At 38.2% G+C, this 18,576-nt stretch overlaps 1 protein-coding gene across 10 annotated transcripts in view; it reads left to right on the top strand.

Moving 5' to 3' along the window:
• ENTREP2 (endosomal transmembrane epsin interactor 2) overlaps window positions 1–18,576 on the top strand; it is a 396,616-nt gene that overhangs the window by 91,901 nt on the left and 286,139 nt on the right. For 3 of the 10 annotated variants that reach the window (XM_082386097.1, XM_082386095.1, XM_082386096.1), the window contains exon 2: window positions 2,718–2,880. The exons of the other annotated variants lie outside the window; for them this stretch is intronic. The gene's annotated coding sequence lies outside the window, so the exon portion shown is untranslated. The remainder of the gene's footprint in view (window positions 1–2,717; window positions 2,881–18,576) is intronic. 10 annotated transcript variants of the gene reach the window in all.

Below are 18,576 nucleotides of genomic sequence, written 5' to 3'. Positions count from 1 at the left end.
GTCCTGGCACCCTTGCTGAAAACCAGTATCATCCATAAATTGTCTGAGTTTATTTCTGGACTCTCAGTTCTATTCCATTGATCTGTTTAGTTACCTTTATGCCAGTACTGCACTGTCTTGATTACTGTAGCATTATAGTAAGTTTTGAAATCAGAACGTGTGAGTCCTCCAACTTTGGAGTTCCTTTTTGAGATAGTTTGGTTAGTCTGGGTCCTTAGAATTTCCATATGAATTGTAGGATTAGTTTGTCAATTTTTGCAAAGTATTTAATTAGGATTTTGATATGGATTGCATTGAATTTGTGTACATGGCTGTCTTTCCATTTATTTGTCATCTTTAATTTCTTTCAACAATGTCTTATGGTTTTCAGTGTACAAGTCTTATGCATCTTTGGTTAAATTTATTCTTTTTGCTACTATTGTAAATGCAATTGTTTTCTTAATTTCATTTTCATATTGTTCATTGTTAGCGTATAGAAGAACAACTGATTTTTGTTTTTTGAACTTTTTCCTCTAACCTTGCTGAACTTGTTTATTATAAGCAGTAATACGTTTGGTTTGTGTGTGTGTGTGTGAGTGGAGTCTTTAGGGTTTTCTATATATAAGATCATATCATTTGACTCCAGTGGTAGTTTTACTTCTTTTCTACACTGGATGTATTTTATATAATTTTCTTATTTAGAACTTCCTTGCCCTGGCTAGAACCTCCAATACAATGTTTAGTATAGGTGGTGACAGTGGACATCCTTGTCTTTTTCCTGATCTTAGGGGGAAGCTTTCAGTCTTTCCCCATTAAGTATGATGTTAGCTGTTGGTTTTTCATAGATGCCCTGTATCAGCTTGAGGAAGTTCCTTTCTATTTTTAGTTTATTGAGTGTTTTTATCTTGAAAGAATGTTGAGATCTGTCAAATGCTTTTTGTACATCTGTTCATCATGTAGGTTTTGTGTTTTATTCTATTAATATGGTGTATTATATTGATTGATTTTCATATGTTAAGGCAAACTCATGTTTCTGTAGTAAATCCCACTTGGTTATGGTGAATAACCCTTTTCATATGCTCTTGGATTAGATTTGCTAATATTTTGTTGAAGAATTTTACCTCTATATTCACAAGGTATATTGACCTGTCTAATGTCTTTATCTGCCTTAGGTTAGAGTGTGTTGTTTAATTTGCACATATTTGGAAGTGTTCTAGATTTCCCTCTTTTTTTTTTTTAATTATTATGGTCAGAGAACATATCTCACATGATTTGAATCTTTAAAAAGGTGTAGAGACTTGGGGACTTCCATGGGTAGTCCAGTGGTTAAGACTTCACCTTCTGATGTAGGGGGTGTGGGTTTGATCCCTGGTTGGAGAGCTAAGATCCCACATGGCTTATGGCCAAAAAAACCAAAAAATAAAACAGAAGCAATATTGTAACAAATTCAGTAGACTATGAAAAAATGGTCAACATCAAAAAAATAATATACAATTAAAAAATGTGTAGAGACTTGTTTTATAGCCCAACATATGTTCTATCCTGATGAATGTTCCATATGAACTTGAAGGTGTATTCTGCTGTTGTATCTATGAAGTCGAGTTGGTTTACAGTCTTGTTTAGATATTCTCTTTCCTTGCTGATATTCTGTCTAATTTTTCTATCCATTATTGAAATTGAGATATTGAAGTCTCCATCTATTATTGTTGAATTGTCTTTTTCTTCCTTGGATACTGTCAGTTTTTGCTTAGTGTATTTTGAGGTCTCTGTTGTTATGTATATTTATAATTCTTATATCTTCTTGATGGATTGACCTTCATATTATTGTATAATGTCCTTCTTTGTCTATCATAGCATTTTTGTCTTAAAGTCTATTTGGTCTGATGTTAGTATATACACTCTAGCTCTCCTTTGGTTCCTATTTATATGGAATATCTTTTTCTGCCCTTTTACTTTCAACCTAAATCTAAATCTAAAGTAGGTCTCTTGTAGGGCTCCATGTAGGTGTAGTTTGATCATGTTTTCTAGTTTGTTATGCCAAATCCTTGCTTTTTGGGGGAGCAGTTAATCCATTTACATAATATGTAATTACTGATAAGAAAAAATTCACTTCTGCCATTTGCTATTTGTTTTCTATGTTTTAAGTCTTTTTCGTTCCTTAGTTACTGTCTTTTCTTGTGGGTAAATAACTGTTTGATAGTGTACCATTTTCATTCCCTTATCATTTCTTTTACTATATATTTTGAGTTGTTTACTTAGTGGTTGCCCTGGAGATTACAGTTAGCATTTTAAGTTATAACAAAACAGTTGTTATTAATACCAGCTTAATTGTGTACAGAAACCTTGCTCCATTCTTCTCTTTCTGCTGTTGTCATAAATTGTATCTTTATACATTGTGTGCTCATCAACATAGACCTGTAATCATTGCTTCATGTAGACGTGGTTTACATAAGATAGAAAAAAAGGAGTGACAAACAAAAATGCATTTATATTGTGTTTTGTATTTACCTGTGTAATTACCCCTAGTGATGGCCACTACTTCTTCACATAGACTCAAGTTACTACTTAGTGTCCTGTCACTTCTGCCTGAAGGACTCCCTTTGGCATTTCTTGCAGGGCAGCTATGAACTTCCAGTTTTTGTTGATCTGGGGATGTCTCAATGTCTCCCTCATTTTTGAACTACAGTTTTGGTGGATAGAATTTTTCATTGACAGCTTTTTGTCCTTTTAAATTTCAGCAGTTTGAATGTCATCCCATTGCCTTGCTGGTCTCCATGGTTTCTGATGAGATATGGGCCTTTCATCTTACTGAGGGTTGATTCCACGTGATGAGTTGCTCCTCTTTTGCTGTGTTCATGATTCTGTCTTTGGCTTTTGCCACTTTGATTATGACGTATCTAGGTGAGTGTTTGAGTTTATCCTACCTGGCCTTCTTGGACATGTAGATCAATGTTTTTCATTAGATATGAAATGTTTTAGGCCATTGTTTCTTCAAATATTCTCTGTGCCTCTTCTCTCTCCTGTGCTTCTGAGATCCCCAGAATGTGTATGTGGAGCACTGTGGTGGCACCCACAGGTCTCTGAGGCTCTGTTCATTTTTCTTCTTTTTTTTTTTTCCCCCAAGCCTGGACAATCTTAATTGATCTATCTTCAGGTTCACTGATTCTTTCCTCTTCCTGCTAAAATTTTTGCTGAGCCCCTATAGAGAAATTTTAATTTTAGTTAGTATGGTTTTCAGTTCCAGAGTTTCTATTATTTTTTCTTCTATAATTTCTGTCTCTTTATTGTATTCTCTGTTTGGTGAAACATTATTCTGCTGCTCTCCTGTAGTTCTTTAGTCATGGTTTCCTTTAGTTCTTTAACACTTAAAAGCTCATTTAAAGTCTTTGTCCAGGGACTTCCTTGGTGGTCCTGTGGTTAAGACTTTGCCTTCCAATGCATGGGGTGTGGGTTCGATCCCTGGTCGGGGAGCTAAGATCCCACATACTTTGCGGCCAATAAAACCAAAAAACATGAAACAGAAGCAATATTGTAACAAATTCAATAAAGACTTTAAAAATGGTCCACATCAAAAAAGAAAACAATCTTAAAAAAAAAAATGATGTCTTTGTCCAGTAAGTCCAAGTGTCTGTGTTTCCTCAAAGACAGTGTCTTTTGATTGCTGTTTCTTCCTGTGTTGGGCCATATTTTCCTGTTTCTTTGTATGCCTTATTTTGTTCATTGAAAAGTGGACATTTTGCATATTATTATGTCATAACTCTGGAAACCATGTTCTCCCCTCACTCCAGGCTTTGTTGTTTCTGTTCCTTGGAGTTGTTCTTTGTTGGTAACTTTTCTGAGCTAATTTTGTGAAGTCTGTATTCTTTGTTGTTTGTGGCCACTGCAGTTCTCTGTTCTGAGAGCTTGGTGGTCTGCTACTGATTAGACGTTTCCTTAAATGCTTACAACACAAAAATGTCCCCGTCTTTGCCAGGAGGCTGTGTGTGCATGTTGGGGCCTGTTCATAATCAGCCAGGTGGCTCGTGTAGAGCTCAAGGTCAGCCAGAGGTGAGAGCTTAGTGCCTTCTCGGACCTTTCTGGAGCATGGGCACAGCTCTACACGTGCATGGACTTTTAGGTTCCCAAGAATACTTCAGAACTTTTCAAAGCTCTTCTGGGCCTCTTATTCCCCAGCCTTTCATCCTCAGCTTTCTGATTAGGGTATTGTTTGCCCAGACTGTTATGTATTACCCCAGGTAATAGTGAATAACACATTTGCCTGGAAATGTTTTCAACAAATATCCCTGGGTAGTAACTTTAGCACTGGGAGAATTCCTAGTCAGATAAAATAAAAATAAGCCTTTTGATCTGGTCTTCCAGGGAGCCACCAGACGGGTTTAAAAGAAATAATGACATTTCTTTGTGAAAGAGGCCCATTCTGCTCCCTCTGATACTATGACTGTGGGCTGTTATTTTCAAGGCTACTGCTGGGGAATGGGGGGATGGGGCTGTAGTAAAAAAAAACACACAGAGCTCACTGTTCTTACTGAGATTTAGCCATTTTTCTTTGAATAAACACATCCTGTGTTGCTGTAAACCTTTGATAATTTTCAGAATTCCTAAAAAAGTTGATTATGACAGCTTTTCCATTGCTTTTATTGAGAGGTAGAATTTTGTGTCTCCTTAGTTTGATATCTTTGCTGACATCATTCCTTAAAGTGTTTTTTTCCCCCCTAAAATCTAGAAAAGTTTATTTCAGCATATTTAGATTACTGTAGAGTTTAGAAACGTCCATGAAGTTTCTTTCATGTAGGAATGGTAAAATTTTAGGTCATTTCAAGTTTACTTGTCCAGAGATTAATCTTAAGATGCTTCCTTGTCCATCTGTGGTAGGTGCTTTGTAGCATGTTTTATAGTGGCTGGACCTCTGGTCCCAGGCTGCATTTCACTGCGTGGGGTGAGCTGGCACAGGGCAGCAGAAGTGTCACTGTTCACCAGTCCTACTGGGGAAGGGTAGTGACAATCTAATTATACCAGCATGACTTTGAATCACATCAGTGTATCCCAAACCAGTTTAACTTCCTCTTTATTAGATTCCAAAACGTCCATGAACAATTACTTTTACAAAGTTTGCAAAAGCGTATGACTGTGTGAATACCATGGGAAGCCAGGGCCTTGTAAAGGGCCCACATGAGTGAGGGGGTCTTGAAGCTTATACTTCCTTAGCTTTGTAGTAAATCTGCCTCAGGGTATGTTATCACTGTTTTAGCTTGTATTTCCTGAGTTTAATGAGTTTGTGTTTATTTTTATGTTATTTGCTATGGGGATTTCTTCTTCATTAAATTACCTATTCATGCCCCTTGTTAATTTTCCTGTTAGTGTGTTTGCTTTTTCCTACCAATTTATAGGATCTCTATAGATTGTGGATACTTTTAAAATAATATGTTAGAAATACCTTATCCTAGACTCTAGACTGTCACTTGCCATAAGAAGTTTAAATTTTGATGTAAATATGTAAATATTTTCTTAAGTGATTTTTGTCTTATTTAAGAAATATTTCCATATGCTAATATTATAGAGAAATTTTCTTATAATTTCTTCTAAAAGTTAAAAAAATTTTTACATGCTCATCTATAATCTACATGTTTACTTTTATGTGTAGTATGAAGTAGAATTGTTTTAGTTACTGTTTTTTAACCGATGGCCAGTTACCCCAGGATTTTGGGACTGTGTATGTGGATCTGTTTCTGGAATTTCTATTTTGGCTTTGGTCTCTTTGTGAGTTCTGACACTGGTAGCCTTATAATAAGTTGAGGTTTTTCTTAGGGCAATTTTCTTGTATTTCTTTAATTAAAAAAATTTTATTCTTAAATATTTTACCCATGATTTTTTTTTTTCTGGCCACACCGTGTGGCATGTGGGATCTTAGTTCCTGATCAGGGATCAAACCCGTGCCCCCTGCATTGAAAGTGCGGAGTCTTAACCACTGGACCACCAGGGAAGTCCACCCATGAACTTTTTAATCAGTGTGTCGAGTTCTGTGAGAAACTGTTAGGATCTTTGATTAGATTTGTGTTTTATTTATGGAAGTATTAGGGGAGAATTGACATAATTTTATTTTATTTTATTTTATTTTTGTCACTTAAAATTTTTTTATTGAAATATAGTTGATTTATAATGCTGTGTTAGTTTCCATTGTACAGCAAAGTGATTCAGTTATATATAGATATAGATATAGATATATAGATATATCTATATATATATTCCATTTTAGATTCTTTTCCATCATAGGTTATTACAAGATATTGAGTATAGTTCCCTATGCTACACACCTGAATGGTACCTCTCCATCCATGACTGCAGTTCTATGAAAGAGAACTTATGTTTATTTATTTTATATACGGTAGTATGTTGTTTATTTTATATATGGTAATATGTATATTTTAATCCCAAACTACTAATTTATCCCTCCCCCCAACCTAATTTTAGTATTAAGCATTTGCATCCATAGATACTTATTCAAGAATACATTTTAATGTATTCTGGTACAATTAAATGAAAGGTTTGAGAATTAAGTACGTTACATGTGATAAATGTGGGTCTGGTGTAGCTTGCTTGAGATTCTTTTCCCTGCCTGAGAACTTTAGCTGCCCCTGCCCACCCAGAAACCCACAAACAAACAAGATTCAAACCAACAGTAGTAATAAAAGTATTGTACCAGATGAATAGGGTGCTTTAACAGCTTTGGCCTTGCTCTTTGATTGTAAAAAATTTAAGTTTGAAATACTGAGCTTTGATGAAATAGTACAAGAAGAGTACTAGATGATTTAACTAATTTTTTTTCCAGTTGAAAGAGGAAGTTGATATGTTTAGTTCCATCAGAAGAATTTTGTGGTAAACTCTCTAACTTAGCTCTATTGTGTGATGTGAGGCAGGGCATAGCCAAGATTAGAAATTTGTTTTCTAGTCATTGACCTAAGTCAAAAAGGTTGAAAAGTTCCCCCATGCTAGCCATCTACACTAAATAAATACATCTCTATGTTTTCCTTTAACATCTTCGACAATTTAGGAATATATGGGGGAAGTTGAAGGAAAACATGGAAATTTATTTAGTACAACCAGGCAGCTCTTATGGGAAATTTTTTGAGTTTCCTTTGCTTTTCCTTCAAATCAAGGACTATATTGGAATTAAAGGGCTCCGGGAGACCAAACCTGGCGGATTGGAAATGAAAATTTCAGGGAGCATAATAATTGCTGGTTTGTTTGAGAAAGTATAAGTACTCAGACTCAGCAGACCAGACATGCTCACAGAGGAGACAGGATGGACGGCCCTGGACTGCACTAACTTTCCGTTGTTGACTTCTTTGAACTCCATCATTGAATTGAATTTTTAAGTACTGTAGAGGTATTTAGAGAAAGTGATGTCACAATTTCAAGAGAATTAAAAGATTTTGAGGAGAATAATGTGCTTTAACATTTTTTAATGATGCTCTTTGGAGGACAGACCTCAAGATGTGCTTAAATCATCATCTGTCTGCTTTATGGCATGATGTAGTTGGGAGAACTATGCCATCACAGCCTCTCGTTGTGGAGCTGAGCGATGAGCCCCCGAACGTGCTTTGAGGGCTGCATCAGGCAACGGCAGGTCCCCCTGGAGTGTGACATACGTTCTCTTTCATAGAACTGCAGACACGGATGGAGAGATCCCATTCAGGGTGCACACAGGATATCCAGACAGATGCAAGGTTGTCTGTGTGAAGTACTAACGTTCTCATTAACTGGATCAGAGTTGATACCCATAATTGGCACTGGGCCACACTTAGGTAACTTTCTAAAGTTGGTTAAACTATTTTTAATATAGTTTGCTTTTGCATCCCTGTGAAATATCCACACACAAAATTAAAGAAACAATGAACTGTAAGGTGGCCTTGCATGTGGCATTCTGTCGTATTGCTGATCGCTGATAAAGGTCGCTTTCCCAGTGTTTCCTCTCCATACCCCAGGATGGGGTCTTACTTAGAATAGCAACTCACTAATTATCTTTGACAGTTCTTAGTTCCCTAAGGCATAATCTATATTGCATTGCTTTTTGGTCTTTCTTCCTTTCCTTCTTTCTTTCTTTCTGCTTTGGGTCTTCGTTGCTGCACACAGGCTTTCTCTAGTTGTGGCGAGTGGGGGCTACTCTTCATTGAGGTGCGCGGGCTTCCCATTGCGGTGGCCTCTCTTGTGGTGGAGCACGGGCTCTAGGTGCGCAGGCTTCAGTAGTTGTGATTCGCGGGCTCTAGAGCACAGGCTCAGCAGTTGTGGTGCATGCGCTTAGTTGCTCCGCTGCATGTGGGATCTTCCTGGACCAGGGCTAGAATCCGTGTCCCCTGCATTGGCAGGTGGATTCTTAACCACTGCGCCACCAGGGATGTGCTGCTTTTTGGTATTTCTAAGGCACATTATCTTAAACCAGGGATCCCTCCTTCTCAGATACCTCTGGGGTCAGGCAGGTGACCAAGGAAGAGAGTAAGCAGTGGGCATTCGTGATTTAACACTTCTGCCAGGTTGTCAGAACCCAGAATTTTTTTATTTTCAATTTTTATTTTATTGAGGTGAAATTCACATAACATAAAATTAACCATTTTAAAGTGAACAATCCATTTGCATTTAATACATTTGCATTTTCGTGCAACCACCACTTATATTTAGTTTCAAAACGTTTCCATCACCCTAAAAGGAAAGTCCATACCCATTAAGCAGTTTCCCCCATTCCTTCATCCCCCAACACATGGAAACTACCAATCTTCTTTCTGTCTCTGTGTACCTACTCTGAATATTTCAAATAATAGGAATGATACACTATGTGGTTCTGAATTTCTCCTTCATTTTTGTAGGATAATTTTATAGGATATACAATTCTTGGTTAACAGCCTTTTTCCCCAGCACTTTAAGAATGTCATCCTACTGCTTTCTGGCCTCTGTGGTTTTTGATGAGAAATCACAGTTTATTTTTTTGAGGATCACCAGTATGTGATGAATCACTTCTCTCTTTCTACTTTCAAGATTCTCTCTGTCCTTGGCTTTTGACAATTTGATTATAATGTATCTTGGTGTGGACCTCTTTGTGTTTATCCTTCTTAGAGTTCGTTGAGACGTTTGAGTGCATAGATTCATATCATTTATCGAATTTGGGAAGTTTTTGGCCATTATTTCTTCATGTATTCTTTGTGCCTCTTTCTTTCTTGTCTCTCCTTCTGAGATTCCTATTATGCAGTTGATGTTGGTATGCTTAATGGTCTCAGGTCTTTTATATCACTGGTCTCTTAGGCTGTGTTCATTTTTTAAATTCTTTTTTCTTCCTGCTCGTCAGAGTAGATAATTTCTCTCGTTGTATCTTCAAGTTTGCTGATTCTTTCTTCTCCCTACTCAAGTTGAAGCCTTCTAGTGAGTTTTAAAGTTTTCAGTTAGTGTACTTTTCAGCCTCAGAATTTGTTTGGTTCCTTTTTATAATTCCTGTCTCTTTATTGCTATTCTCTATTTGGTAATACGTCATGCTTCTGGTTTCCTTTAGCTGTTTGTCCACACTTTCCTTTAAATCTTTTAGCATATTTAAGACAGTTGATTCAAAGTCTTTGTACAGTTAGTCCAACACCTGTTCCCTGAGGGACAGTTTCTGTTAATTTCTTCTGTAAATGGGTTGTACTTTCTTGTGTCTTTACATGCTTCATAGTGTTTTGTTGGAAATTGGGCTTTTTGAATATTATACAGTATAACTCTGGAGGTTAGATTCTTCTCTCTCCTCAAGGTTTGTTGTTGCTTGCTCTAGGCTCGAGCTGCTGTCTGCTTAGTGACTTTTCTAAACTATTTTGCAAGGTCTGTATTCCTTGTGATGTATGGTCTCTGATCTGTAGAGTTGTGGTTCAGCTAGTTGGTTTCACAGAGATTTCCTTGAACACCAGGAGTAAAAAAAAAAAAAGAAAGAAAGAAAAGTAAAAGAAAATTTAAAAAAAAAAGAAGAGAGGGAGAGAGAGCAAGAGAGTTAAAAATAAGCCCTTTGCAGTATGGCTCTGTGTTGGGACACTCCTTTAATCCTCAGCCAGGCTGTTTAAAACTCTGCCTTAGCCTTCACTTCCTGTGAAGATCATCTAGAGGTTAAAGATGAGTGTCTTCACAGGTCTTTTCTGAGCTTGCATCCTGACCTGGATATGCATGTGGCTTTTTGAATTTCCCAGTGTACATGACTGCTTTTGATGCCCAAACTGCCCAAAGAAACTCTCTCTTCAGTTTCTCCTTTCAGGCTTTTGGTGTTCTATTGTATTCTTCAATGGTAATCTTCTGTCCCAGGTGGCTGCCAGTTGTTCATTTGCCTTACAGCATTTTTGAGGCATCCCTGCTGATTTTATGCCCTGAGTGAGTTCCAAGTTGGGTGAAACAGAGATGAGCCCATTGTGCCAGTCCTTCAGGCAGCCTCCAGAAAGATTAGAGCTGACAGACACAGTTCTTTGCAAATAAGATCTGCTCTGCTTCTTCTGGAACCAGGGCCCAGTTTCCTGCACTGGGAATGAGGGCAGCTGTCTTTAATATGATGGCACTGTTGAGAGAGGTGGAGCAGGGGCAGATAAAGACACACAGAGCTTTCCTTCCATTTTTATGTTGCCTTTTCCTTGTTTCAGTGTTTGCTTAGTTGTGAACATTTTAGTGTGTTCCGGAATTCTGACAAAGTTGATTCTGACTGTTTTGGCTGATTTTTCAGTATTTCCATGGAGGGACAGGCCCTTGGTGCATCCTACTCTGCTTTTTTGCTGATATCCCAGGCCAGAAGCCAGGAATGGTTAATTGTCACCAACAAGATATGTTTTGGCCTTGCAGGGTGAGTCCTAGGGTTAAAGCTTTCAGGCCTTAAACAGGCTACGTGCTCAATGAAACCCAACAAGCAATAGAAAAACAGAAATTCTAACTCATAACTTAATGGTTTCTTCCCTGCTGTAGCCTTTAGCTTATGCTGTATCTTTAGATATAATGGTACATTGTTTTGAAAGGCTTTTTCTTTCATATTGTAGGAAATAGATACTTTATTACTTAATTTCATATTTTATTCATTAAAGAATTTATTCAAGTGAGCTCTGTAAGTTAAGGTATGGTGGGCCCCTGGGAAGCAACTTATTTATAAATTAATGGAACAACATCTTACATGAATGTTTCTTTTAACATGACCATTTAAAAACCTAGATTTATTTGCATGTATGATAAGCCTTTTTTCTTAGCAAAAGGTAATAAGCAAATGATGAGTGTGAGTGTGTGTGTGGAGAGTGTGGCATATGAATGGATATTTTCTGTTGGTAATGTCTGTGTTTGTTACAGTATCTGTTTACACTGTTCATAGTTTTTGATCTGATACTTGAAAGTGACACTTTCAATCTTCATGCAGGCATGCTCCTAGGCCTCCTGAACAGCTGTAGTGTCAGTAGTGTGACCAGAGATTTATTCTGCTGGGTAGTTATTCTTAAGAGCAATTTGGGGTACCCAAGTGAAGATCTTGAAAGGGGTGCCCAAATCCATGTATAATCCATGCTGTGACACACAAGTGGGTGCTGTAAATACAGGAAGCCAGAGGGAAGCTTTCTATTTTAATTAAACTCTTTTATTACTAGGTGTGAATCTCAAATTGTTCTAGTTCATGAAGGAACATTTTTACTGCCAACATCTATTGTAACAATTAAAATAGTAAAAAAACTTAAATACATTCTGTTTGTTCCTTCTGAGCTTTGACATCCTGGGAGAGCCCTGACTGCCCTCCCAGGTGTTTCTACCTGTGTGTGTCTTCTGTGTCCTGTGGGAACTTCGGGACTGCCAAGAAGGTAAACAGCAGTGAAGAAATAATAGCATGAAAGCCTTTATAGGAGGAATCATAGGTTTTATAACAGCTAAAATTTAGGATAAAGCTAGATATATAATTTCCAATCAATTAATAAAATCACTTGTTTTGTAGTTTCTTTTAAAATGTAATATACCTATACACACTACTATATATACTATACACACTACTATATATATAAAATAAACAAGTTCCTTGTATGGCACAGGGAACTATATTCAATATCTTGTAATAATCTATAATGGAAAAGAATCTGAAAAACTAATATATATATATATATATATATATTTGGCCAAAAAGTTCTTTCGGTCTTTTTGCCTAAGATGGCTCCAGTAGTGCTTAGTTGTCTTTAACTTCATTTGAAACAATTCTGTTAGACTGTATGTGACAGCTGTCATATCAGCATGCATTTAAACAAGACTTATCAAAATTGCTGAATTTTTATGTAGCCATTTTAATACTGAAGATGAAAGAAAAAAAGCAACATTTTCGGCATATTATGCTTTATTATTTCAAGAAAGGGAAAAACGCAACTGAAACAAAAAAAAGATTTGTGCAGTGTATGGAGAAAGTGCTGTGACTGACCAAATATGTCAAAAGTGGTTTGTGAAGTTTCGTGCTGGAGATTTCTCGCTGGATGATGCTGTACAGTCGGGTAGACCAGTTGAAGTTGATAGCAATCTAATGGAGACATTAATTGAGAACAATCAATGTTATACCATGTGGGAGATAGCCAACATACTCAAAATATCAAAATTAAGCACTGAAAATCATTTATACCAGCTTGGTTGTGAATCATTTTGATGTTTGGGTTCCACATAAGTTAAGCAAAAAAAACCTTATTGACCGTATTTTGGCATGCGATTCTCTACTGAAACGTCATGAAAACGTTCAGTTTTTAAAACAAATTGTGATGGGCAATGAAAAGTGGATACTGTACAATAATGTGGAATGGAAGAGATCAGCAAGCGAAATGAACCACCAACAACCACACCAAAGGCCGGTCTGCGTCCAAAGAAGGTGATATTGTGTATATGGTGCAACTGGAAGGGAGTTCTCTATTATGAGCTCCTTCTGGAAAACCAAACGATTAATTCCAGCAAGTACTGCTCCCAATTAGACAAACTGAAAGCAGCACTCGATGAAAAGCATCCAGAATAAGTCAACAGAAAACACATTATCTTCCATAACGATAACTCAAGACCGCATGTTTCTTTGATGACCAGGCAAAAACTTTTACAGCTTGGCTGGGAAGTTCTGATTCATCCGCCATACTCACCAGACTTTGCACCTTCAGATTTCCATTTATTTCGGTCTTTACGAAATTCTCTAAATGGAAAAAATTTCAATTCTCTGGAAGACTGTAAAAGGTACCTAGAAGAGTTCTTTGCTCAAAAATATAAAAAGTTTCAGGAAGATGGAATTATGAAATTGCCTGAAAAATGGCAGAAGGTGGTGGAACAAAACAGTGAATACGTTGTTCAATAAAGTTCTTGGTGAAAATGAAAAATGTGTCTTTTTTTTAACATCTTTATTGGAGTATAATTGCCTTACAATGGTTAGTTTCTGCTTTATAACAAAGTGAATCAGCTGTACATATACATATATCCCCATATCCCATCCCTCTTGCATCTCCCTCCCACTTTCCCTATCCCACCCCTCTAGGTGGTCACAAAGTACCGAGCTGATATCCCTGTGCTATGTGGCTGCTTCCCACTAGCTATCTATTTTACATTTGGTAGTGTATATATGTCCATGCCACTCTCTCACTTCATCCCAGCTTACCCTTCCCCCTCCCTGTGTCCTCAAGTCCATTCTCTACGTCTGCATCTTTATTCCTGTCCTGCCCCTAGGTTCTTCAGAACTTTTTTTTTTTTTTTAGCTTCCATACATATGTGTTAGCATCCGGTATTTGTTTTTCTCTTTCTGACTTACTTCAGTCTGTATGACAGACTCTAGGTCCATCCACCTCACTACAAATAACTCAGTTTTGTTTCTTTTTATTCCTGAGTAATACTCCATTGTATATATGTGTCACATCTTCTTTATCCATTCATCTGTCAGTGGTCACTTAGGTTGCTTCCATGTCTTGGCTATTGTAAATAGAGCTGCAGTGAACATTGTGGTACATGACTCTTTTGAATTATGGTTTTCTCAGGGTATATGCCCAGTAGTGGGATTGCTGGGTTGTATAGTAGTTCTATTTTTAGTTTTTTAAGGAATCTCCATACTGTTCTCTATAGTGGCTGTATCAATTTACATTGCCACCAACAGTGCAAGAGGGTTCCCTTTTCTCCACACCCTCTCCAGCATTTATTGTTTGTAGATTTTTTGATGATGGCCATTCTGACCGTGGTCTGACCGTGGCCATTCTGGTGTGAGGTGATCCCTCATTGTAGTTTTGATTTGCATTTCTCTAATGATTAGTGATGTTGGGCATCCTTTCATGTGTTTGTTGGCAATCTGTATATCTTCTTTGGAGAAATGTCTATTTAGGTCTTCTGCCCATTTTTGGATTGGGTTGTTTGTTTTTTTGATATTGAGCTGCATGAGCTGCTTGTAAATTTTGGAGATTAATCCTTTGTCAGTTGCTTCATTTGCAAATGTTTTCTTCCATTCTGAGGCTTGCAGTGACAGTTTTACTTCTGAAAGATCAGCTGTTAACCTTATGGGGATTCCCTTGTATGTTATTTGTTGTTTTTCCCTTGCTGCTTTTAATATTTTTTCTTTGCATTTAATTTTTGATAGTTTGATTAATACATGTCTTGGAGTGCTTCTCCTTGGATTTATCCTGAATGGGACTCTCTGTGCTTCCTCAACTTGATTGACTATTTCCTTTCCCATGTTAGGGAAGTTTTCAACTATAATCTTTTCAAATATTTTCTCAGTCCCTTTCTTTTTCTCTTCTTCTTCTGAGACACCTATAATTCGAATGTTGGTGCGTTTAATGTTGTCCCAGAGGTCTCTGAGACTGTCCTCAATTCTTTTCATTCTTTTTTCTTTATTCTGCTCTGCAGTAGTTATTTCCACTATTTTATCTTCCAGGTCATTTATCCGTTCTTCTGCCTCAGTTATTCTACTATTGATTCCTTCTAGAGAATTTTTAATTTCATTTATTGTGTTGTTCAGTTTGTTTGCTCTTTAGTTCTTCTAGGTCCTTGTTAAAGGTTTCTTGTATTTTCTCCATTCTATTTCCAAGATTTTGAATCATCTTTACTATCATTACTCTGAATTCTTTTTCAGGTAGACTGCCTATTTCCTCTTCATTTGTTTGGTCTGGTGGGTTTTTACCTTGCTCCTTCATCTGCTGCGTATTTCTCTGTCTTCTCATTTTGCTTAACTTACTGTGTTTGGGGTCTCCTTTTTGCAGGCTTCAGGTTCATAGTTCCTGTTGTTTTTGGTGTCTGCCCCCAGTGGGTAAGGTTGGTTCAGTGGGTTGTGTAGGCTTCCTGGTGGAGGGGACTGGTGCCTGTGTTCTCGTGGATAAGGCTTGATCTTGTCTTTCTGGTGGGCAGGGCTGCATCCGGTGGTGTGTTTTGGGGTGTCTGTGACCTTATTATGATTTTAGGCAGCCTCTCTGCTAATGGGTGGGGTTGTGTTCCTGTCTTGCTAGTTGTTTGGCATAGGGTGTCCAGCACTGGAGCTTGCTGGTCGTTGAGTGGAGCTGGGTCTTATCGTTGAGATGGAGATCTCTGGGAGAGCTTTCGCCATTTGATATTACGTGGAGCCAGGAGGTCTCTGGTGGTCCAGTATCCTGAACTCGGCTCTCCCATCTCAGAGGCTCAGGCCTGACACCCAGCTGGAGCACCATGATCCTGTTAGCCACACGACTCTCTGAACCTGTTCCCTGTCTGCAGAACAGAGTCAGGGTTAGCACTCGGTTTTGCTGGGAGAATAAGTGCATGTAAAATGCCTGGATCTGACTTCCTACTGAAATGAAGCAGGACCCAGTGGGACTCCTGGGCACAAAAGAGTTTTTGAAAAATGTGTCTTTTATTTTTACTTAAAAACCAAAGGAACTTTTTGGCCAACCCTATATAAATACACACACACACATATATCTGAATCACTTTGCTGTGCACCTGAAACTAACACAACATTGTAAATTAACTATACTTCAGTAATCAGCAATCCCAGCAAGGTATTTTTTATATATCAACAAACTTCCTCTAAAGTTTACATAGAAAGACAAATACCCAGAGAAGCCAACATAGTAATGAAGGAGTAAAACCAAGTTAGAAGACTGACACTACCTGACTTCGAGGCTCACTATAAAGCTATGATAATCAAGACGGTGTGCTATTGGCACAATAATAGACACACAGATCATTGGAACAGAATGGATAGCCTAGAAACAGACTCATACAAACGTAATCAACTGACAACAAAGCAAAGCTGACTCAGTGGAGAACAGATAGTGCTTTCAGCAAATGGTGCTGTAACAACTGGACAGCCACATGCAAACACTTCACAAAAATTAAAAATGGATCATGAACCTAAATATAAAACATAAACATAACATTTATAGTGGATAACATAGAGGAGAAAATCTAAATGACCTTTGGTTTGGCAATGACTCTTTAAATATAACACCAAAGGCGTGATATGTGAGAGAAATGATAAGCTGGACTTCATTAAAATTGAAAACTGCTGCTCTGTGAAAGGCACTGTCAAGTGGATGAGAAGACAAACCACAGACAGAAAATATTTGCAGAAGTTATATCTGATAAATGACTGTTATCCAAAGTAGACAAAGAACTCTTAAAACTCGACAATTAGAAAACGAACAACCTGATTGAAAAATGGGCAAACTACCTGAACAGACAGCTTGCCAAAGAAGATACACAGATGGAAAGTAAGTATTAGTAAAAATTTCATATTTCATTAAGGAATTACAAATGAAAACAACAATGAGATACCACTACACATCTGTTACGGCCCAAATCCAAAATACTGATAACACCAAATGCTGACGAGGATGCGGAGCAACAGGACTCTTGTTCGTTGGTGATGGAAATGCAAAATGGTGCGGCACTTTGGAAGGCAGTTTGGCAGTCTCTTACAAAACCTTGCATACACTTACCATATGATCCTGCAGTCGTGCTCCTTGATATTTACCCAAATGAACTGAAAACTTATTTCCAAGCAAAAACCTGCACGTGAATGTTTATAGCAACTTTACTCATAATTACCCAAACCTGGAAGCAACCAAGATGGCCTTGGTTGCTTCCATCCTGACAATGGAATATTATTTAGCAGTAAAAAGAAATAAGTTGTTAAGCCATGAAAAGACTTGGAACCTTAAATGCAATCTTTGATGCAAATTACTAAATGAAGGCAATCTGAAAAGGTACATACTGTATGATTCTAAACATATGACATTCTAGAGAAAGCGAAACTATGGAAACAGTAAGATCGGTGGTTGCCCAGGGATTTGAAGGGAGGGAGGGAGGGCGGGATGAATAGGTGGGGTATGGGGGGTTTTTAGAGCAGTGAAACTATTCTGTATGATATTATAATGGTGGATACTAAAATGTCAGTATTTATTTGTTGAATTCCATAGAATGTACCAAGAGGGAACCCTAATGTAAACCGTGGACCTGGAGTGATGGTGATGTGTCAGTGCAGGGTCATCCAGTGTACCCATGTGCCCCTCGGGTGGGAGATGCTGGTGATGGGGGAGACTGGGTGTGTAGGGGGAGGGGTACGTGGGAACTCTCTGTATTTTTGCTTGATTTTTGCTGTGAATTCCAAACTACTCTAAATAAGTCTATTAGTTAAATACAATTTAAAAATACAATGTTCAGCTGTATGTGGGGGCAGAAAGTGCGGGACCTGCTCATTCATCAAGTCAGAGGAGAACGGTAGCCGTCCTAACAAGGACAGGGTTGTCAAGGACTAAGTTCTGTGATTTTAAGGGGAGATTCAGGTGCTGCCCTTTTATCTGTGGCCTTCTCCTCGCCTTCAACCCCAGAGTGTCCAGGATCTGTTAGGCATATAATTTAATATTTTATTATTTTATAATTTTTAATAATTAAAAAATTGTTATTTTTAATCTTTATGCCTTATCAATGTTTCAGAATTTTCATCAGGTTATAAGTGGGTGTGGTGATTTCAGGACTAATTCACTCTAAGCTCAGTTGTGGAGGGAACATGTGGTTTCCTTATTTTTGTGTGTAACTAGTCCATCTTATGCATGAATCTTGCATGTGCTTGAAAGTTGGGGCATGTTAAGCATACAGTTGAATATTTTTAATCTTTATGCTTTACGAGTGTTTTTAGATTAATTAACTCTGTTTAATTCAAACAGAGCCCTTAGGTGCTTAGGGCCCTGGAAGCGTGGCCCATAGACTGGGGGTGTCTGCATCTCATAGGAGCCTGCTAGAAACACAGGATTTGGGGCCCCACGCAGCTAGAGTAAAAGGAAAAGAGTGGAAACAAAACACACACCAAGAAGGCAGCAGGTGTGAAGCCCTATGGGGATTCTTCCCTCTCAGAGTGGGCAGGTCCTCAGCCAGGGTGGGGAGGCCACGAGGCTTGATGGGCAGAGGAAGGGGGCTTGGTGGAAGGAGGGGGAACTTGGTAAATGGTGTGGGTCCTGGTCTCCCGTCTCCCAGCAGAGGGGAGGGGGCCATGGAGCAGAGCACCCACCTGGCCTGGACTCAGCAGAGCAAACGGAGGGGGGAGGGGGAGGAGGCCCTGAGTGTTGCATTTACCGGGCCACTTGGGCTTCCCGAGAGGTGTGAGTGGTACTCAGA

The sequence above is a fragment of the Balaenoptera borealis genome (genome assembly GCF_965194805.1).
Source record: "Balaenoptera borealis genome assembly, chromosome: 3".
Taxonomy (NCBI): domain Eukaryota; kingdom Metazoa; phylum Chordata; class Mammalia; order Artiodactyla; family Balaenopteridae; genus Balaenoptera; species Balaenoptera borealis.
Note: the sequence above shows the minus strand (reverse complement) of the source record. Positions and strands in the feature narration are given on the sequence as shown.